This window comes from Artemia sp. Qi Xiang Cuo, chromosome 7, assembly GCF_049724085.1.
Source record: "Artemia sp. Qi Xiang Cuo chromosome 7, ASM4972408v1, whole genome shotgun sequence".
Lineage (NCBI taxonomy): Eukaryota > Metazoa > Arthropoda > Branchiopoda > Anostraca > Artemiidae > Artemia > Artemia sp. Qi Xiang Cuo.
Window position 1 is genome coordinate 42,602,349 of NC_142800.1, and position 23,333 is coordinate 42,625,681.

General features: G+C 38.1%; 1 protein-coding gene across 2 annotated transcripts in view; it reads right to left on the reverse strand.

Annotated features, from left to right (window-relative positions):
- The window catches only part of LOC148950293 (ATP-binding cassette sub-family G member 1-like), an 89,040-nt gene that overhangs the window by 57,929 nt on the left and 7,778 nt on the right, over positions 1 to 23,333 (reverse strand). The window lies entirely within an intron of this gene.

Here is a 23,333-nt window from a genome sequence, read left to right on the forward strand (position 1 = left end):
TACGAACCACGTGGTTTATGGTCCTAATATGGGCATAGAGTCCCTAGGGGAGATGGATTTCTGAGAAATTGATTGCGTAATCAAAGTGTGTCAATGACCTAAATTTCCAAGGTCGATGTTGTTGTTGTTGTTGTAAGTGTACGCTTTCAGCGAATGTTATGAGTTTCCAGAAATAGAAAACAGCATTTGTTGTTGTTTTGGACATGTACATGCTCGAGGCGAATGTTATGATCCAGAAATAGTATTTGTTGTTGTTGCTCTCATCAAATGTTATGAGTTTCCCGGAAACAGTTAGATCACGTGTTTCCTTCTCAGCCAATCAGAGGGCTTGTTTACATAACAATTCACCCTTGAGATTTCGTATATAACGGACATGCAATGTGATTAAATTATCAGAAACTATTGTGACACAGTGTAAACAACTAGAATGGATAATATTGATGAGCTTGAGGCCTTGGCAGCCACAATTTACCATGTAAGTGCATTTTTATTTTCAAACGAATTTTCCTTGGACATCCTTCAGTATATTCAGCTAAAACGTAAATATATTCCTTTACCCCCAACCCCCCCCCCCAAACCATACAAACATCATTATAATCAATGGAAAACATAAAATATATTCTTTTTACCCTAACCCCCTCCCACACTGTTTTACAACCCCAAATTCTCGCAAAAAGAAGAAATTATCCTTTCGTTAAATTCCTTCCTTCTATATTTCCAGCTAAAGCGATCACTGACTTCTGTCAATTTTTAATGAAAATGCCGCTCTGTTTTGACACAAGACTCCAATGTGAGGCCTATAATTAGCTATCACCCTTTCCGGTTTACAAACGCGGTCAACGGAACTATTCTTCCGTCAAACTAAAACACAATGATGCAATAATTAAGCTAGGCCTACACAACCTGTATGGAAGTAGAGAAACAAGTTATTTTCGAATTAGGGTCTAACAATATCCCCCCCTCCCACATTGTCTTACAATCCCAAATTCTCGCAAAAAGAAATACCATTTCGATAAATTCCTTCCCTCTATATTTCCAGCTAAATCCCTAGCCAGCTAAATCGGTCTAGCCAAAGGGTTTGTTTTGGTTGTCAAATTAAAACGATTTTAGGCAATAATTAAGCTAGGCCTATGCAACCTGTATAGAAGTAGAGAAATGCATTATAAACAAAATAATTGCCAACAATATATTTAGGACATTATGTGAAAGGGGGAGGGGGCAATACAGGGCTTCTAACAGCTTCGTTGTAAGTAAAGTACGTGAAAGGGGGAGGGCAATGTCTCAATTCTACCGACATCAGTGTAAAATGAAAACAAACTGCACAAGGCTAGAAAGATAGGCAATCGAGGTTTTCAGTACTTTTACGTACTTCAGTGTTTGTCTGAAAATAGCGGTCAGCTAATTTTGTCTGCAAATAGCGGTCAGCTAATTTTGTCTGCAAATTAGCGATAGACCTAGGATGGGTTAATTTTCCTAAATTTAGGGGAGGGGCGTGAATCCATGATTTTTGTTGGGGGGGGGGGGGTTAGCACTTTTAAGAGTGACAAAATAGAAAAGATAAGTGCTTCTTACCTTAATTGCTTCTTAGTCATTTAGGGATTTTAGCTATAACATTTGAATAAAATGTAGTATTATTTGCCTTTCGACGGAATAAAACGAATTATTAAATCAAAGATATGGTATACATAGTGTAAATTAATTTTCATAACTTTATAGTGAGATAATGTTAGTTTTTGCTATACTAAAATGAGATACTTTTCTAATAATGATTATGGTTAATAATTTTCTTTCTGTAAAATAAAGGGGGGAATTATTTTGATTTGATTTTTTTCTCTTCTTTAAGGCAAATTATGAAGAATTTGCGGACCCTACATTGATGAGACCTATGGCTGGCGCAAATGGCGAAGAATGCTCCTCGCCGCCACCCGCTAAGAAAGCAAGGGCTAATAATGCGCCCCCTGCGAAGGCTACTGTCCTGCAATATGATCGCTGGACAAAACCCTCTAGCTCCACGCTACTTGACCCAATGCAACCTCTCAGAAAACCAAAGAGAGAGTGGGCGAATAGCTATAATGCCGAAACCCCACCTACGCAAGCTTTTTCAAGGGTCTCAGAAGCTGTCCCGGCTGCACAAGTCACAGCTCCTGTACAAGAAATTAACGTCACCGCCCCCTCCACCATCCAACACACGTTACCTGGTCCTTCGGGCACCCAAGCCCAGACGGATTATGCAAATGTAAGCATTTTTTCCTACCTTTCTATTTCTTCCAATGTTTTTTAGTCTTTTCAATCCCAATATAAACTTATCTCAGCGGGATATTAACCACTATTACATATCTAAATGTATTTTTTAGCAAAAAAACCACTCTTTTCTCTGTTGCTATCGCTTCACATATAGTTTAGATACTATTGAAACTCAAAATGCTATTCCGTTCACAATTAAATATTATCTTGCTTTAATCTTTGACATAAGCTCTCCACACAAGCATATAAATAGATCTGTTTCAACCCCTTTTCCTGTTCTATCATTAGCGAGGGTTAGACCGCCATGTCTAGGCTTTTCAATGCTTTTAACATAATTCTATTGTATTAGCTGTGAATTGTCTGCAAAGTTAGGAAATTGGAATTCTATGTAGGAGCGAAACAAGTTATACCCCCAAAAATAATAATTGCTATTTATGACATAGTTGAAAAGGGAGAGCCTAGTTGCCCTCGAATCTTTTTGGTCACTTAAAAAGCGCACTAGAACTTTTAATTTCCATTCACATAGTTTTAAGAGAGATTATTCCATTTGTCACATATTGGCGTTCTAATTTACACTGAATATTTCTATTGTAGTGAGGGGGGAAAACGAGTTAACGGTTCAATCCTGGAACACTCGCGCGAGAATTAGAGAAAAATTTTGATGGACCTTATGTAAAGGGGACTGGGAAGAGCTGTGGGAGGCGCTGCATGAAGCGCCGCGGGCCAGAGAAGCACCACAGGATATGCTACGGGCCCGAAAAGCCCCGCAAAAAAAAAAAAAATTTGAACACTATAAAAAAAAAAGTAAAACGTGTCACCTTATGTGTCATATCTTTGATTATCTTCAGTTGAAATAACCCATTACTATTATGCAATAATCCAAATTTTAAATGTAGGGATGATTTGAACACTTTGAAATAAGATATTTTTTTCATTTATAGGTTGATGCATTGGTCCCATACTCGCCGTCCAGTGAAGAAGGGGAGGAAGAGGCAATGGAGTTTCAAGACAATGAAACATGAGGCGATATCATTGAAATGCCTGATAATATTGATGAGTTTTTAGATGATTTTCTTTTTAAATTAGATAATAGCACAGTGGAGCTGGTAGACTTGAGCCCAAATACACTACAGCCTTTAAATGATTTCACAAACGAATTAACTGGGAACCCTTCTCCTCCTCTGGCCTCCGATACCCTAACGAATCCACTTCGAACAACTGAAGTGGAGCATGCCCCAGATTTTGTTTAAAACGTGGGGGGTGGGGGTAATATCCAAGCGGGAGAGGGGGGAACAACTTTCCCCGATTTTTAATTGACCAACAGAATTTTAAATACAATAGTTGTTTACACTGCGACGTTTGGCGACCCCTTTAATTCACTTATGGGGGAAAATTTGTTTTTGACCCTGTAGAGATTGTGCATGCCTATTTAGATAAAATTCGTGCACTTCTGGAGAACCAAATTCAATTGTGGGGGAGGGAATCAATCAAGGTCTCAATTGTTTTAAAAGTGTTCTATTTAAATGAGGGGAAAAGTGAAGTTTATTATCATTATGTACATTCCGAGATGCGTTTGGTTTATTCGAATTTGGAAAATTTTGAGGGTGCTTTCATAGATTGGGTAGATCAAATTATATAGCATCTTGAGAACTTTAACGAAAACGGTAGTGGGTCTCTAGTTCTTTTTGTTGAAAATTTAAGCGTTAATATATGTAAAATTAATAAAGATTTTATTTTAAGAGGGGGGCAGGTGGGGGGTCTGAAAGGTCAGTAGTTTTAAATTATAATCCAGATCTGGAAGGTTGTCAAGGTGTCCAGCGGATCTGTTTTGAAACAGGTCATAAGTGTTTCCAATATGCTTTCCTCATATCAGCATACGAGCCCCTAGCTCGGGACGCTACTAAGAAGAATTTAGACAATTGGGCTATACTTGGTAAGGAAGGGTCCAATTTCCCCATTGTAGATTTTTCTTGTTGAGAGGTGAAATACCCAGTGACGCTTCATTCAATTAATATTTTTGAAAGGGCTAATGCCCACTTAAATATCGACATTACTTTGGTTCAGTTCGAAACTAAATTTGAAGATTGGAATCGTTTAGAAAAGAAAGAGGTCGTCTTCTCCGTAAGGGGCCCGTCAGTTAATTGTGTCACGCACTGGATTTAGTTACTAGACATTCCCCCGAGGGACCGTGTATAGTCACGTGGCCAATGTCCGCCTCGTCCCACCCTTCGGAGCGTTCTTGAGGCGGGGAGGACGCGTGGGGAATGTTTCTAGTGTCAAACATGCCTGTCCGGATTTCTTAGCGATATGAAACTCTGGAACCACATGAAGCATTGTAGACAATGTGACTATCAGACAGTGGAAACGGTTTCTGGGGATAAGTCCATTCTACGATTTAAAAATTTTCAAAATACACTTCTCCAGTGCGACAAAATATCTTTGGACTGCGAGGATAAGCTAGTGGAGGTGAATGATCCCCGATTTCCAAACTGAGTCAAAGAACATCAGACTATCGCAGTGCCCTATTCACATGCACAAAGAGACAGTTCTAACACCATGCAGTGTTTAGAAATAGTTGAAACATTAGATGAGGGGCCCAAGTTCATGGTCAAGGCTTTGATTTAACTAATTGACCTGGCTCATGGTGCTCTTTATAACCTGAAGAATACCCTTTATCCAATGGTGCTGCCCGCCGAGGATCATCTCGCGATTAAAAGTAAAAAAATATGGTGTGTTTGTAAGGGGGAGTTTGTAGAGGGGGATAAGGGGACTAAAGGGAAAAGAGGTGGTTGTGAGAGGGGGAAAGTCAGAGACCATAATCACTTGTGGCAGGAAATATCCTCGGGGGGTAGTAATTTCAGAGGGGTTGCGCATCAATCGTGTAATTTAAATGTTAGCCAGCAGTTTTTATCCCTGTTTTTATCCACAACTCTAATTATGATTTAAAATTTAATTTACTGTCCGGGGCACGTCGGCAGAGGACAGTAGGGCGCGGTGCGAGTCTAGTGGTAAATAGGTCATTGATCTACAACAGCATTTTCTAATCAGCCTAGAATCTGTTTCCTCATGAGCTGGAAAAATAGATAGTGGATAGCGAGCATGTGTGTACGAATAAAATCAGGTTTTTAGATTACTTGAGTGTTTTTCCCAAGGCATTGAGTCAATTGATTCAAGTGCAAAAAAGCGACAATTTTGATAGCTTTCCCTTGCTTAAACAGCACTTTCCAGACAGTGAAATGTATGACCTGTTGACCTGCAAAGGTATATACGCATACGACTATTACTGTTTCGGCGCACGCTTGAGCGAGGAGAAACTATCTCCAATTGAAACTTTTGACAATTCACTTACCAACAGTGAATGCACAGCTGGGGAGTATGAGTTTGCCAAGAAGGTGTGGTCCAAGGGGGATTGTAAAAATAGGTGGAATTATTGTAGACTGTACTTGGCCAGTGACGTTCTATCTCAGTTGGATATAATCTGTAATACCACAGACCAAATCTATTCAGAGTTTGGTTTAGATATAGTATATAATTTTTCCACAAACAATTTAGTGATGTATTTAATTTTAAAAATTAGCAGGGAGTACATTGGCCTAATCACCGACTTAGATCAGGACCTCTTTGTAGAGCGTTCAATGTGGGGAGGGTATGTTTTTCATGGGAACCGTGTCTTATCAACCAATCTGAGCGGACAAAACAGCATCGGTCCAAAGTCAAATGCAGTGTTCTTGGACATGAACTTGTTGTACCCCTCGGCAATGTCCCACTACTCTTTGCCTTGTGGGGACTATCAATGGCTTGAGAATCCTTGTGAATTCCCCGACATTACCACCGTCGAGGACAATGGGCCACAAGGATGGTTCTTTGAAGTTGACGGTCACATTCCACTAGCCCTTCACGACCCAGTCAAAGATGTTGTTTTTACCTGTATTGATCGGCCCGGGACCTTGGACTCGCTGAGCTCCTACACACATTCAGTGATTGAGGGAATGGAGATGCATTAGACTCCTTCCTAACGGAAATTGATTATGGAATTGAAACCTATATGGAATCCCGGTTTTCCCACTGTACTATCCCACTGGATGGTGAACAATGGTTTCAAGATCACTAAAATACACAGGGTCCTGCAGTTCAATCAACGACCATATTTGAAAACGTTTATCGACCCCTTTGCCGATAAACGCTGTAGGGCAAATTCAAAGGTGGAGAAGGAAATAAATAAGCTCATTCTAAATTCACCGTTTGGCAAAATGTGTGAAAGCGTTCGTAATAGATCTCACTACGACGTCGTGACTGACCCGCTAGAGTGTGCAAGAATTATTGCCGACCCTACTTTTACATCATTCACGAGAACAGAGACTGGTATTGTTCTTCTACACAGGCGAAAGCGAAATGTGGTACTGAACAAGAATATAGCAGGCGGTAGTTCAGTACTGGAAATTTCAAAAAAGCTCATGTTGTCGTTTTTTTACAATGTGTGCAAGGTGCACTGGCCACGGGAGGGGGAGGTTAAAGTTTACTATGGTGATACAGATTCTATGCTGTTAAATGTAAATGGGACTGAAGATTTATTGGGTGATTTGCAAAATGGGGTGCACAACAGCTCGCGGATGGATTTCACCAACTGGAATCCATCACTCTACCCCGAGTTGGTGACACGTCAATCCCCCAACCAACTATTAATGTTAAAATCAGAGACGGGGAGTTATTTGATATCCAGGGGGGTGTTCCAGGGTCCCAAAGTTTATAGCGTGAAAACTCATAGTGGGGATGAAAAGAAGGCGTGTAAAGGGATGCCTACACAATTTGTAAAGAGCAATTTCAACATGAGCGTGTACAGAGACTGTGTAGAAAGTAGCCTAGTGCCGAGAGCACAAGTGCTTGCCATTCGCTCTCTACAGTACAGAAATTATACTGTGAGAGTGGAAAAGAATGCAATGTCGTGTATATCCGACAAGGTCTATGTGCTCGAGAATGGTGTGACTGTCCTACCTCATGGCCACTACCGTATTTCAGACCGAGTTGAATGCATAGACTATCGCAATCAACTTGGTCTGGATAAATTAACCTAACCTGAACTAACCCAAGCACTTACCAACTAACCACCACCAACCTGTACATAAATTAACTAACCTGACAATCTAACCACCTTAACTCAACCTCATCTAACCTAACAATCTAACCACCACTAACCCAACCATTACCCTGGAGCAGCCGCAGTGACCGGACAACTATTGTAGTGTTTTTTCCACCCCTGCGATTCCCGGGATGAGGAGGGGGGGGTCCCTTCCCGCGGCCGCCCAGGGGGGTCCAGCCCGCGGCCGGCCGGCCTTCGGCCCCGCGGTCCCCGGGGGGTGGGGGGATCCCACCTTTAAATTCAGCGTAATCAAGTTCAACTGTGCTATTGTTCCAAGTGTTTTTTACTGTACAAAAAGTGTGGTATAGAAAAGTGTTGTACAAAAAGTGTTGTACAGAAAAGTGTTGTACAAAAAGTGTTAATGTACAAAAGTCTTTAAAGACAATAAGTGTTTATTATAAAGTGTTATCATTGTTCATGTTGAAAAAAAAGAGTTTTCATGTTGACCAAGTGTCATGTTGAACAAGTGTTATCATATTGCTGTAATAAATGTTGCCATGAAATATTGTTTTTGTTGTTCTTGAATAGATAGGTCTATGGGAAAAGTATTACTTATTCATTGAAAACGTATGATTTACAGTTAGTTAGTGTCCGAGTACTATCAACATCATGTGTCAATTTAAAACACCCTTCAGATCATTTCTGTGTGGGCCCTCAATGTCAATGAAAACAACACTTTTATCTAGAATAATTCAAAATTGCGATAAAATGTTTTTGGAAAAGCAGAAAAAAATCGACGAGTGCTATAGTATTTGACAAGAGTCCTATGATAAAATAAAATCTATTGTCACAACCATACCAATACGAGTAACCCGATGACTTGTTGTTTTAAAACGTAGTGATCAAACCTCGTGGCTGATCGTGGCTGATTGACTGTTTGGCTGAATTCATTGAACAATTCTCACAGTAAATGTTACACCTGTTTAATCTCTGATCTCACCATGAACACATGACCATAACACTATTCCTACACAATCTGTTTCATCAGAGAAAGTGCATGTAAACTCTTGCTTTGAATTGCACTGTCTATATTATATATCGAGTCGTGCGGGTTTCTAGCTCACTCAAAAAACTAAAAAAACAGAAAAAACCCCGCACCCCCAAAATTATGTTTTACGCGTACACACAGGCGACTAGCAAGCCCAACGGTTACATTTTGCTGGATCTTAATCAGAGCACGCCCGAGGATCTACGTGTAGTCACCGACACTTCCGACGAAGACATTACAGTACATCTTCCGGTGAACAGTAGAAAAGGCTATTAGTCGCCATTATGACACTGAAGAAACTACATGAGTAACGACATTTATTTTCCGTTTTAAGCACTTCAAAACCATTGATTAGGAAGACCATACTTAAACATGAGGTTGAAAATGATTTCATTAATCTAATATCTGAACTTTGTTTAAATTGAACTGAGGGTAATGTTCAACTGCCAGAAGGCGTTAGACAACAGACAAAGCAACATCGTTCGATTGTAGGCGCCTTGGATTTTAAAAAAGAGGGAAACAAATTTAAAATAACGCGGCTCCTTCAAGCAGGCGGTAGCTTTTTCACACTTTTATTACCGATAATTGCAGGACTTGTAAACAGTTTTCTTTAGAGAGAGAATGGCAAAACCCTATAAATTGACACCATTTGAACTTGTCCTCTCGCCCATCGAACATTTTGAGGACAATCTAAGCAAATTCATTAACGATGAGAATATTGCCGAAGATAAAAAACTGCTTTTACTTCAAGATACATTGCGGCGTGAGGTCAAACATAAACCATTCGTGAGAGACCTGCTACAAATTCCCCTAAACAGGAAACACCTCAAGATTTAGCACAATCAAAAGGAGAAGGAATTGAATTCAATTGTATTGAAAATTGGAAACCTATTGCCACTCACCTATCGAGAACAGAGTAAAAGAGTATTATCTTATCTCATGTTGGAAACTGGTGAGCATCAAGTTCAAGTCGAGAGCACGGGGAAACGAATTATAATTCAGAGAAAAAGTTATAATCTAGTTGATTTAATTTGTGATATGGTGACGAATCGTAAAGGACTCTTATCCTTTGACAATAATCTATACACCTTTCTGTGTGTATCAAACTTTCCCAAAAGTTTTATTAGCAATAATCAAATTCTAAAGAAACTAAGAGAATATAGTCCTCCAACAACATCATTTAAAAAAGAAGAAGATTCAATATTTGAAGATACTAGCAGCACCACTGATTTTACAACACCTGTGGTTGCTAGTCAAAAGCGAAGACGAATTGATTCATCCTCCAGTGTGCAAAAGGGGAGTGGACATTACACTACGTGTTTACGCTCAAAATGTATGAAGTTCTGAAAGGTGTTTATGAAAATATTGGCGAAGCAGGGAGTTTAAGTTCCCTCAAAACGCTTTCCAAAGTCTCCGACACCGCATTGAAAAAAGCAAAAGAGTATCTAGAGAATGACCCAATTTTAACACTACATCGTAATCAAATGCTTCGCAGTAAACAATATCGACAAACTAAAGCCTATTTCCCTCTGCCTATAATGCAAACGGATCTCTTAACTCTAGACACAATTAAATAGTGTCACAATGCACCATACTAAGATAGTCTGGTGGCAATCATTATCTCTAGTTGCTACGCCTATGCCATTTCACTATAGTCAAAGAAAGGTATTGAACTTGCTAATGGCATTGAAAGCATTCTAGAGCAGAATTTATATAGAAAAATTCAATCGGATTATGGCAGTGAATTTGTTAATCCCCATATGCAAAGGGTTCTATTGAAATATAATACAACACTTGATCATAGTCACAGCCCGATAAAGGCTGCATTGGCTGATCGATTAATAAGAACGATTCGTCTATTATTTTAAAGATATAGAACATTTAAAAATACATTGGCTTTTATTAACTATTTAGATAAAATATTGTTGATTTATAATAAGCGACCCCATTGATCTCTGTCCGATTCTATACCCACAGATGCTCACTACAATGAGAATACATTTGAGGCTTTTCTAAAGCAATACTCCAAGGGCGAAAAAGAGAAGAAAAATAAATTCAATGTTGGTGATACTGTTCGAATTAATAGAAATACCAATATTTTTGAAAAGGGGAATTATTTATGGAGCACCGAACTTTTTAAAGTTTCCAAAATCCTGGACACCAAACCCATAACTTATCGACTGCGAGACACCAAAGATGATGAGATTCTCGGCGGTTTTTATGAATATGAACTGCAAAAAGTTAGAAACATAAGTGAAATTTATCATACTGAAAAGATATTAAAGAGTCGTACACGCCATGGCAAGAGACCGTGGCTTGTTCGCTGGCTAAGATACAACTCAAATTTCGATTCGTGAGTCAGTGCTGAAGATATCAACAATACCTAATGATTTCTATGTGACTTTCATGTCCAATCTTTCTGATCCTCTCTAAACTGATCGGAATAGAACAAGTGATTTTTGGACAAAACTCTCCCCCACCGACAAATTCGATGCCGGACAGTATGAAGTGTCTCTTGTCAACATGAGTATTAACAATAACTACGACTTACCTTGACAAGAACGTAAATAAGAAATAAAAATAGACCCTATGATTGGCCGCCACCACCAACAGGTGATCAAGAACAAATTCAAAAAATCAATTGGATGGATTATCCATATATTGAATTACCCTACGAGAAACTCGCCTGTATGAATGATTTATGTCGTTATATTAATAAAAGAATTTCAACTCGTAAAAAGGGAGCTTTTCATTTCAACTGTTCAAAGGAGGAGGGTAAGATCTACATTAGTTCACCTATTGCCAACGAAAAGGTTATTCTCAATGATAACCTAAAGGATGTTCTTGGCTTTAAGCTCAATATAATCAATGGCAAAAGTGCCGGAAACACTAATATCATTTTCGCTGACTATCCGCCTGCCTTCTCCACAGACACCTGTATATTTCTCTAGGCTTCATTTGTGGAAACATCTCGGGTTGGTAATTCAAATGTTCCCATCCTACGAGTTCTCGAACAAAAAACTAATCAAGAACATATTCACCACTACAATATAAAACATCTTGAGTAGATTCCCGTAAACACTTGCTATTTGGAACTCTTTCAGTTAACACTAAGAACCGAATTGGACGATCCAATAGCAATTTCAAAAGGTTTGGCTGTAATTACATGCCATTTTCGACCAATCCTTCAAAAGCAAAAAGTGGTATTCACTTGTCCTGATATTGACTGCTATGTTAATTCTCTTGGCCCAAGACAACGGGGCAATGGAATGGACTATTACAAGGGTCGCTCGTCAATGTCTGACTACGGTCTTCGCAGCTGGTTTGCAAAGCTCTTTTGCTCTTCGCGACCGCGGGCCATAAAATATCATGGATAAGTTGTGAAAGAATTCGAATCCTCTGCATGCTCTAATTTATGCTCTGGGAAGAATTTTAAAAAAAAAGTGCTACAGAAAATTTCAGGTCTAGTGTGCCAAAACTTGTAAAGAAATTAAAACAGAAAGGTAAAGGCTTAAAAAGGTCAAGAAAAAATACATCCCTCATTAGTCTCTACTCAGGACGGAAACGAAAGACATCATCCCTTTTGTCAAAGAAAAGAAGGAAAAATCCGACACGTTGTATAAACAAAAGCCCCGGGAAGAAAATTGTCAGATCGTAACTAGATTTCTTCTCTTAAAAAGTCCTACATACCACATAAGGATTCTCAACTTTCAATAACCGCCTCATTGAATCTATTCAATACCGAAAATGTTGATGTGAGCGTCAAGCATGGATACTATGAACAATTTTATCCACAACATCCCCTCTCCGACAATATCCACTTTCAAATTTATTCCAATGAAGACTACTTCATAGATTTATCGGCCACATTTATAGATTTGCAAATGAAAGTCTGGAAATCCGATAATACAATGCCAATTCGGGCCGATGGGATATCCTATGAAAATTGTATACTACATAATTTATTTCGTCAAATTAGTGTCTACATCAATGGCACGCTGGTGAGCACAAGCAACAATCTCTCCAACTATGCAAGCTATATGCAATTCAAGCTGATGACACCAAAGTCATACAAGTAAATTAGAGGCACCTGCAATGGTTATGAATATATTACTTATATTGATAGTAGAGATGTACCGTAAAATGCTGCAACTAGTGAAGTACATCTAGTTGGAAAAATATGCCATAAAATATTTAATATATCCCAATGGCTGCCACCCAAAGTTAAAGTGGATATAAAACTAACGCTTGCACCCTCTAATTTCATATTAAGAAAAGAACTTGATGGTAATCCTGATGTAAGTCTCTCCCTCAGCTCAGCAATACTTCATGTACGTAAACAGCAGGTCATGAGTTCTGTTGCTTTAGCTGTGGAAAAACTGAGAGCCAATGATAACAATATTAAACTACTTAGTCCTCATACAATCACCAATCAACGTCATTTCGCCATGGGCTCACGCACGTTCACCGATTCATCCTTTATCAATGGCAAAATCCCGTCAAAATTGGCTTTGGCATTTGTAAAAAGCTCCAGTGCAATAGGATCATGGACTGAATGTCCACATAAATTCGAGATGTTGGGACTTTCATCTCTTGTGTGCAAAGTAAATGGTATCCCACTCTAAAATCTATCTTTTGATAAATTCTATAGAACATTTAATGAGTTGACCATGCAAACCCTAGATCATGAGTCTCAACTATTTGAAAATGGTATAACCAAAGATATGTTTACTAAAACACATGGTATCATTGTACTGGAGTTGTCTGGCACACAGAATATGAGTCTAGTACGTACGAGGAGTCTGTCTTTAGAGTGTACATTTGCCGATCCATTGGCTGAGAGTATTGCCCTAATCTCACTAAATCAATATGAAACCTATTGGGAAATCACTCCCGAAGGCAGTGTTCTACTAGACTTGGCGCCATGAACACCAGTCAAATAATCAATGTATTTAATATGGACTCCTACTTGTCCCATTACAAATCCCATTGTCTACCCTCAGACTATGTTGGAAAAATTCAATGCGTCAACAATACCTTGATTATTTTTAATATCAGTCCGTCGACTGTGCTGACGGGTCATTGGCTGTGCATCTATCAAACAGTGAAGAATATTGAATTTTTTTATCCTCTTGGTCTACCCTATACATTCTACACACCTCACATCAGCAACTATATTGAGAGCAGTGGGAAAACTATTATTCAAAATCGAAAGAGGGTGCAGGATATAACGACTGAAAGCTGTGGCTTCCATGCACTACTATATTTTGTGTTCCGATGTCGTGGCTATACTTTCAAGCAGTTTCTCCAGATTTATAGTGACAATCCACGTCTGAACGACTTTCTAGTGGAAAATATCCTCTCAGACCTATACAGTATTGATTTCAGTGCCCTAAGAGTAAAGTGCTTAGAAAATGTTTGTGAATTTGTTTATTAATAAAATGTATATATACAACAATGTCTTTAAATCTACACTTTAGATTTCTTCCTCTTCGATGTATAGTCAACTGTTGTGAACCACTAATGCTGGTAAATCATTTGGATTCACTGTATATTGATCTTAATTGACTGCAAAGTCAGGGTCACATTTTCTACAGTACAATGTAACTTCACTCTTGTCATATCTCTTTGTATAGTCAATGATACTATTTGCATTCATATTATGAAATTCACGAGTTTCAATCTGTCTATTTGAAGCAATATCACATAGAATGTTTTCAAGTGGTGAATCACATTCGGTAACCGCCAAATAAAAATCACTTGGTTTATAGTCATAGTAGGCAGTGTCATCACAACGATGACGTAGAAACCAAATTGTCTTGTTACCCCAACAGTTGAATCGTAGACCAGATTCCTCTTCCCAGAATAATTTAAATCCACGACGATACCAATTTCGTAGAAATAAACTAAAATCACGTGTAGGATTCTTTACAATCATTGCGGGGTAAGTATTCTCCCACTGATCACATTTGTCATTGTGGCAATTGGAGCACAGGTGTCCTTTATGGTGAGAGTCACAAAGCTCCTCAAGACATCAAATAAATCATTTAATTTTTACTGCATAGCCTCTATGTAATTTACATGGATTATGTAATTTCACTTACATACTTTTCGCTAGTCATCAATAATTGCACAATCCTCATATTGATTCCAACTGCCAAGAGCTTACATGCACAATGGGCCTATATAGAACATTTTTTGGTTTCCGATGTCAACTCACTCACAGCTAAAACGAAACTGATCATCCTCGCGCCATAAATTCAAAGTGGAGGAAAGGGAGAGGAGTAACTCTGTAACGTTACCTCTTTCGAATGAGGGAGGAGCCATCTACATGTAATCTGTTGGCAATGTTTTCAAAAGTATATCCACAATATGATTCTGCCGTGTTCCAATTAATACATCAATTAATTGACTATAAGAATTTGAATCGCAAATTAAAAGTTCTCTACTATATTTCAATTGGGGAAAATCACTTTTTAATATAATTTCATGGGTTTCATGGGAGAATATCCTGCGTTGAAGAGATAAATCGAGAAAATCGTCGTCCAAAGTCGAATGTTTTTCCATAAATACTAGATTTGATCTAATTCTCTCTTTCTCAAATTTACTTATTTTTCAGTCCTTTCACTCTGACTTCTGACTCTAGACAGAGCATTATTCGTTAACCCTAACTAGAAAAGAGAGGGAAGATTTTTGATTTTAAAACAATTTTATTGAATAATTACAACAACATCAATAATACTATGCATATACAATTAGCGATAGAGTTAATTGTCTTCAATATGTTTCACTAATGTACTTAAAGCACATTGAAGTCTATTCACATGTGCTACATCGACTTTTGCGTCAAAACATAATTGATCCTCAATTTTAAATTTGCTCAAGGATATCACATATCTTGCATATACTGCATCCCATTCCAGACGAAACCGCGATCCTTTCGTAATTTCCACCGCAATGTTTGGTGCTCTTGTACTATTATCATCAACTCCACTATCAACTTCTAATAGTGTAAACATTCCACTCATTTTTACAATTATGTATCTAAATGATTAAAGTCAAAACTGTTCTTCTTCTCACTCCTTGATTTCTCTTCACAGACTAATAGAACTCAATCAAAAACCCCTTCCCTATAGTCAAACTACTACGCATATGTAAACAAGCAATCTAATTGTCTGAGACGGACCCATGTGATCTAACTGTTTCAGGGACCCTCATAACATTGGGTGAGAGCAACAACAACAAATACTATTTCTGGATCATAACATTCGCCTCGAGCATGTACATGTCCAAAACAACAACAAATGCTGTTTTCTATTTCTGGAAACTCATAACATTCGCCGAGAGCTTACACTTACAACAACAGCAACAACATTAACCTTGACATTCGCAGAGAGCGTGCACTTACAACAACAACAACATCGACCTTGGAAATTTAGGTCATTGACACACTTTGATTACGCAATCAATTTCTCAGAAATCCATCTCCCCTAGGGACTCTATGCCCATATTAGGACCATAAACCACGTGGTTCGTACCGGAGTAGAACCCCCCTTTCTACTCATGTGGTACCAAAAGTTGTAGTTTTCTAGCGTTTTCCTCAGTCTCCATTATTTTGTAAAGTAGATTTCCATTATTGGAAAATTGTTTAGATTGCGGATTTTTTTGATTCGTTAGTGCTAGCTTTATTTTTCTGTAGTCTTTATCGTTTGTTTGTAGTTCTGCGAATTTTTCGGAAGTTATTCCGAGTGTTTCGGTTAGTTCCTCTTTGGTCTTTGCTCGTTCTTTTTCTACGGTCCATAATTTCTCTTGTTTTTGGTTATATTCCTTTTTATCCGCCCTTCTTTTGCTTTTAGGTTTTCTTGGTTTTGTATTTTTTATTAATATCTCGTCGTTAAACTGAAATGGGTTTTTTATATTCTGATCATCGTTTTAATTAGTGGGGGGCACAGCCTCCCTTTTATTTTTTTATTGACTCCGTGTCTCCGCATTTACTCTTTTTATCATGGAGGTTGCTTTTAGTGCAAGAAAGTTTTCGATATTTCCGAAATATCCCCCTAATAAAACGTCTACTGCAAGAGGTACAACCCCTACTTTTAATTCTTTTTTAACCGTATTTCCCTCTTTATTGGATAACTCTATTATGACCTGAACTGTTGGCCATTTACGTTCTGCACCGTAGCAGAATAGCGATGCCACATAATTCTTGTAATTTATGTCGGTTTTCTTTATCAAGTCTTCCTGTAAATAGCTTTGGTCACTGCATGACTCAATAGCTATTTCTATTGATTTACCCTTTAGGTCGCCACATACTTTGTGTGATTCTGCAAATGCACAAGTTTTCATATTCTCAGGGCTTTTAACCCATGCGGTTCTCTTATACGTTTGAGACTTTTTCCAATTCTCTCGGGATCGATCATTTCTCGGATTGTCCTGTCTTCTGTTTGCCCCTTCTTCCCTTGTTCTGTAATTATTGTCGTAATTTTTTTTCGCGCTTCGGCAATCCGAGGCGTAATGTCCTCGTTTATTACAGTTGTAACAGGTAACGTCATACTGTTTCTGTTTTTGGCCATATTTTCTACCGTCTTTATTTGGGCAAATGGTGCTATAGTGGCCACTCAAGTGACAGCGGTAGCATGTTACTTCTCCTTGTGTTTGCCATATTTGGCTAGCATTCTTTTTATTCCCTGTGTACGGGTATTCTTTTCTACCATTTTCTCCTAACCTTGGTTTTTGTGGGAATGCCTCCCTTCTAATTTCAGTGTGCCTGTCTGCTAATTCGGACATTTCTTCAATTGTTTGTGGGTTTTTCTCTTTTAAGTACATCCTCATATTTGGATGGGTATTTTCTAAGAATTGTTCCATCGTTGTTTTATTCACTATTCCCGTTATCTAGTCTTTTATTTCTTCCGGGTCTTCTAATATTGTATAATTCTCTATATCTAGCCATTTTAAACACATATCTTTCAATTTGTACCCGTGTTCTTTATAAGTTTCGTTGTCTTGTTTTCTTTCGCTTCTAAACCTTCTTTGAAAGTGCTCGGGGAAGAGTTGAAATGGTAAAATTCTACTTTAGTTACTTTTGGCTATCTTGGAAAGGGGTTGGATTAGGAAAATGAAACTTTCAGGGATGGATGTACATGCTAAGGTATGTCCCGGGAAGGTACTTTGAAGTACTTACCTCCACTCCTCCCCCTCTATATAATGGTAAATTACTGCACATTACTAGTTGTTTTAACTCATATTTCATCCTATATTACTATCATAATTATAAATCACTGCTTACCTTACACAACTTCAGCTTTTAACCATGTTCATTAAAATATATTCGAAAATCCTGTTTAAATCCTAAACCATTTAATTTCCTATCCTTGCTGACTATTGTTATGGTATGATAAAACCAGGTTTGTTGTGATGTCACAACTTTGCTTATCAGAAACCCTTACCCTTGAGGGTAGCAGGCACATGCCAAACACCTCTGTGTTGATAAGACCATTTAAACTGTATTAATTAGGGAAATGATTTGACAAGAGAGACCAGTAAAAATAACCTAATTGTGTTTAGAGGACAAATTATGTCATGGGAAGATGTTTTTGAAATCCCTCTTCCACCCAAACACAAAATTTTCTAAAATTCTACTGTAGAAGCTTATAAAGTATTTTTTAAGCAATAAAAGAGAGAGAGCTAAAACATCAAACTTAGACTCAATTGACATGTTACGTAATATTAAGAGGTTTTTAAAATCCTTTGAGTCCCCTCACTTGACATGGACAAAAATACTACTTCAGAATATGTTTAATTGCATATAAGGCGCACGTAGTCAGAGGGCTAAGAACATCATTCTCACCTACCGTTGACACGTTATGTAACAGGACGAGGTTATTAAAGTCATCCTTCGTCCCAAACTCAAAATTGCTAAAAATTCTACTTCAGAATCCTTTAAAATATATCTAAAGCACTAATAGATAAAAGTTGAAATTTTTCAAAAATGGCTTGTTTTAGCCTTTCAAAATCTTTTGAGTATTCCATTGGTAATGCTTTATATGCAAGTTGTGCTTTGTAGTTAAGGAAGGGCTGTATTCTTGTTACCCAATTTTCTCTCGGCAACCCGCTTAATTCCGCCGTTTTTTCAAAAATTGTATATGTATAAATGTACATCTTCATTTTCCTTCATTGGTTGAAGGTTTGCTGCTTGCATTATCTCTATTGTAGAAGATTTCTGAAGGTCTTGGTAATTTCTCCCTGCAATCATTTCCATTATGTATTTTCTTTTCTCTCTGTCTGCCTCTTCCTTTTTTTCTCTGGCTATCCTATCAGCCTCTTCCTTTTTTTTCTCTGGCTATCCTATCTCTTTCTCTTTGTTCTCTATCTTCTTCCTCTTTTCGTACTTTGTCTAATCTTTCATTCTTTATGAAATTTTAAAGTCGTTGTGTAATATCTATTTTAGTGCTTTTTCGTGAGCTCCTGCTGGAAATTGAACTTCTACTACTTCTGCTACTTGGCCTACTCTGAATCTCACTGTCTTTATATTCTCTTAATTCATTTTCTGAGTCTGCTCGTTGTATAATATTTTCTTCTCCCCGCAACTCCCCCACTTTTTGTACCTTCTTCGAAGGGTGAGTTTGTTTTGTTATACCCGTTCTTTCTTGTAATAATTTTTCCTCATGTATTATCGCCACTGTTTCTTTTGTTCGGAATTCTCTATATGTGAGTAATTCTTTCTGTACTTGCTTTAGACTTTTCTCTTCTTCTCTGGTTCGTACCGGGGATCGCTCTATTACTGATTTTGGTTTGAAGATATCCTCTTCACATGTCTCAGAAATGTTTTTTCATCTGTTGAGTGATATATGGTTCTATCTGATGGTATTTTTCTTATGGTATTTCCAGCGGGAGTCGCATATAATTGTGTGTCTGAATCTGATTTTTGTTTTACCGCGGTAGATCTTGTCTGAATTCTTCGTTTGTCCGCCATTATTTCAAGGTTTATTTAACGTCTTTTATTCAAATGAAAATTCTTTTATCAATGTCTCTTTTTATCCTTTCGTGAAAAATTATTTTCTTTTAATTTTTCGATTATCTGTGGGTGTCTCAGCCTCCCTTGTCTCACATGTTAATTGTTCGCGTGATTTATTGATTATTAAATTTTATTCCTATTATTATCCGACTAGGCACAGCTCAGATAAAAATTTTCTCCTTACGATTTTCATAGGTAGCCTCTGTAACTACAATAGGCTACTTTTGTAGGCTAAATTACCTTGTCTCTTCGAAAGCGCGGAATTCTTTTATTATCAGATTTACTGATAGGACCTTAACTCGCTGCCACCACTAAATGAAGGTTTATTATGCGAGGTAACACCTTTTAAAGGCAAAAATGGTGCAAAGAGTTGCCATGCCACTTACTGGAGGGGGACGATCCCTCTTGGACCCCAAATTAGTGGGATTTCTACGGTTTCTCCAACGGTTCTGTATACTAACGTGATCGGATGGTCTATGGCCACATTTAAAGCCAAAGTTTACCGATAAGATTTCTAGCTAACTCTTTTAGATTCGACCTAAGCTGAAAAGTTAAAAGGAGTACATAGAAAAATCTTACTGTATTAACAATCACGCGGTATAAAATGAACTGACTAAAAAATGAACACTTCCTCCCGGCCCGCTAGCCGCATGCAGCGGCGGGGGTACGATGGTGGTAATGAATCTTTCCAGCCAATCCTTGGACTTACTAATCTACTGGCCAATCTCCCTAACTGCGCAATTTTTCCCTCGTGGTCTATTAAACACGTACGCAGTTAAGAGGACCCAAAATGGCGTCAAAAAAATAATAGGAAAATTAATATTTATTACTTAAGGAAGGAAAATAATTAAGGGGCCGAAAGAAATGAATCTGGGAGGGACATTTATCAGACATTACTGGGACCAAGGGTTCCAACAGATGTGTTTGGGGAAATGGTGGGTATGAGAGGTGTGTTAGTTATCCTCCAATCACTTTCGACTATTAAAAAAAGCACAAGCCCCTCTAATTGCCAATCGAAACAGCCCTTTTTGAAGTTTCTACGACATCGCTATCTATAAAAAACCTTATATGCCCCCAAACATAAATAACAACCCTTGCCCTAAGGGCTCTGAGGAGGTTATCATCCTCAAAGACCCAATTTCTAAAAGATCTAACTACGTTGAACAAAATGGCTATCTAAAAATTTTTATTGGATTTGTTTGGGGAAGTGGTGGGCGCGGAAGGGGTGTTAGTTGCATTCCAATCACTTTCTACTGTTAAAAAGGGCACTACCCATTCCAATTTCCAATCGAATGAGCCCTTTTCGAAGTTTCTATGACAACTCCTTCGATACGAAGTGCCCTGATATGGAAAAAAAATAATTCGATACGAAGTCCCCCAAAAATGTTTGGGGAAATGGTGGGCGTGAGAGGGGGATTAGTTGCCTTCCAATTACTTTCAACTATTAAAAAGGGCACAAGCCCTTTGAATTTCCAATCGTATGAGCCCTTTTTCAAGTTTAAAAGACAACGCTTTCAATAAAACCTTATATGCCCCCAGGGCATAACTTACAACCCTTGCCCTGAAGACTGTGGGGGAGGGGGTCCAGATCAAAGATATAATTTCCGGACCTTTCAGCTATGTTGAACAAAATGACTCCATCACTCCCTCCAATCAGTTTCATCTATTAAAAAGGGCACTAGCCATTTCAATTTCCAATCGAATGAGCCCTTTTTGAAGTTTCTACGACAACCCTTTCTATAAGAACCATATATGCCCCCAGGCATAACTTACAACCCTTGCCCTGAGGGCTGTGGGGGGTGTCATCCTCCAAGACCTAATTTCCAGAACTTTCAACTACATTGAACAAAATGGCTATCTCAAAATTTTGATTGGATGTGTTTGGGGAAAAGGTGGACACGAGAGGGGGGTTAGTTGCCCTCCAATCGTTTTCGACTATTAAAAACGGCAATAGCCCTTTGAACTTCCAATTGAATGAGCATTTTTTTAAGTTTTTACGACAACAATTTCTATTAGAACCTTATATGCCCCCAGGGCATAACTTACAACCCTTGCCCTGAGGGCTATGGGGGAGTGTCCTCCTCAAAAACATAATTTCTATCTGGAAATCACTATGCTGAACAAAATGGCTATCGCAAAATTTTGATTGGATGTGTTTGGAAAAATGGTGGGCGTGGAAGGGGTGTTAGTTGCCTTCCAATCATGTTCGAACATTAAAAAGGGCACTAGCCCTTTGAATTTCCAATCAAATGAACCCTTTTTCAAGTTTCTACGACAAACATTTCAATAAAAACCTTATATGCCCCCAGATCATAACCTATAACCCTTGCCCTGAAGTCTGTGGGGGGAGTGTCCTGCTCAAAAGGTATAAATTCCTGAACTTTCAACTGCGTGGAACAAAATGGCTATCTCAAAATTTTGATTGGATGTGTTTGGGGAAATGGTGGTTGTGGAAGGGGTTTTAGTTACCTTCCAATCCCTTTCGACTATTAAAAACGGCACTAGCCATTTCAGTTTCCAATCGAATGAGCCCTTTTTGAAGTTTCTACGGCAAGGCTTTCTATAAAAAACCATATATGCGCCCAGGGAATAACTTACAACCCTTGCCCTAAGGCTTGTGGGGGAGTATCCTCCTCAAAAACACAATTTATATCTGAAAATCAACTAGGCTGAACAAAATTTCTTTCTCAAAATTTTGATTTGATGTGTTTGGGGAAATGATGGGTGTGGAAGGGGTGTTAGTTGCGTTCCAATCACTTTCCACTATTAAAAAGGGCACAAGCCACTCCAATTTCTATTCGAATGAGCCTTTTTCGAAGTTTCTACGACAACTCCTTCGATACGAAGTGCCCCTTTCTAAAGGGAAGAAATTATAAATAATACATTGTGCCAACATCATTCTTTACTTAGGCAGCCCGATTGCGCTGCCTATGATTGGGAACGGTCTGGAGCAATCCTTGAAAATGCAGGCTTCGTAAATATAACTAGGAAAATCTTAGTCACCTTCCATATATTTCTGCAATCTTTTCTTTTTGCCTATTAAGATTATTCACTCTTAAAATTTCCCAGGTAATGTTTGTTGACGAAAGATCGGTAAATGGTAAATAAATATAATGCGTATATTACTCCTTTTTTCAGGTAGTATTATAATTTGGTTTTCTCAGTAGATTTTCTGCATCTTTTGATTAATTGTTAGGTTATTCGTAGCTTTATTTAAACTGTTGTTGGCACGAACTGCCATAGGTGGCAGCCCATTGTTATCAACTATTTGTAACTATCATACTATTCGTAGCTAATTCGTTTACTCATGATTTTGTTGCGGGAACAACGCTTTAATTTTTTCTTCTTTTTTTTTCTTCACCATATGCCACCGATTTCATTTTATTACAAAAAGTGTTAAAGGTCTAATTACCACGATTTTCAGAAAATGTCAACCTCAACCCAGATTGATGAATATGATATCTTATTTTGGAGAATTGCATATAATTCTTGCCTTTGACCAAAAGCGACTTTTTTTGCCGTTCCTCAACTCAGAGCCAAGAGTACACAGGCCAAGTGAAGTTTTATTGTCAGAAAGGAATATCTGAAGTTGCTCCACCAAGCTTTGGTTTCTTCGAGCCCTGTTTCTACTTTCGAGTAGAAGGCTCGATCTAAGAAGGCAAGCTAGCAGACAAAAAGTTCTAAATTGAGTGGGACTAAATTTAAATGCTTAAGATGCGTTTTGCTTTTGTGTTCCCATTATTATACTATATTTTTTTTTAGAATAGTAGACGGAAAAGCCTATAGATTTAAAAAAGGAGCATTTCCTAGGGTTTGAGAGTAATGCCATCTATGTTTATAAGCCAATTTTCTTTGTTATGTTGGTTGAATTTCCTAATTTGTTTTACTCTGTTGGAACTAAGGGAGAGAAATGGTATTGCATATGCATCCTAAGGTTTAGTATTCCATTC